The 648-nt window shown below is 54.3% G+C and overlaps 1 long non-coding RNA gene across 1 annotated transcript in view; it reads left to right on the top strand.

Moving 5' to 3' along the window:
- Positions 1-419, top strand: part of LOC115071616 — a 1784-nt gene extending 1365 nt beyond the window's left edge. The window contains exon 3 of the long non-coding RNA XR_003850727.1: positions 178-419. This is a non-coding gene — a long non-coding RNA (uncharacterized LOC115071616). The remainder of the gene's footprint in view (positions 1-177) is intronic.
- Positions 420-648: the final 229 nt, after the last annotated feature.

Here is a 648-nt window from a genome sequence, read left to right as displayed (position 1 = left end):
CCCCCCTGTCTCTCTCCCTCTCCCCTCCCTGTCTCCCCCCCTCCTCCCTCCGCCCTGTCTCCCTCCCTCCTCCCTGTCTGTCTCCTTCCCTCCTCTCCTCCCTCCCTCCCCCCTCCTCCCTTTCTCCCTCCCTCTCCCTCCCTTTCCTCCCTTCTAACCCACCTGTTTTCATTCCAGCCTGGCTCAGCCAACCACAGTCAGCAAGCCGTCAAGTCACTTGCCTGTGAATTGTATACATCTTTGAGAGATTGAGGACTTAAAGCAAACTGTGTTGCATCTAATGCAAGCAGGACCAGATCTTCCCATAAGCCCACTTGGGTCCTCCTCTCCCTGGCTGTCCTTCAGATTGTCACAACCTTGATTTAACAAAGCTGCTCCTTGTCCTTGGTTGGAGGAATGAGTTACATGTTGGGCAAACATTTCTGCCTCTGGATTTGGTTGATTAAACCCAATTTTGGCCTTGAGTATACCCCCTGTCCCTGGTAGCCCCCAGCTCCCAGGAGGTAACATATTGATGATGCCAAGCAGCATAAACACCCGACTTGCATAGCAGACTATAGCCCACAACTCCTGAACTTGAGCGATCCTCCTGCCTCAGCCTCCCCTGTAGCTGGAACTATAGGCAGGTGCTGCCACAGCTGGCTGGGC

The sequence above is a fragment of the Nannospalax galili genome, unplaced genomic scaffold (assembly GCF_000622305.1).
Source record: "Nannospalax galili isolate Female #2095 unplaced genomic scaffold, S.galili_v1.0 scaffold459, whole genome shotgun sequence".
Classification (NCBI taxonomy): Eukaryota; Metazoa; Chordata; class Mammalia; order Rodentia; family Spalacidae; genus Nannospalax; species Nannospalax galili.
Note: the sequence above shows the minus strand (reverse complement) of the source record. Positions and strands in the feature narration are given on the sequence as shown.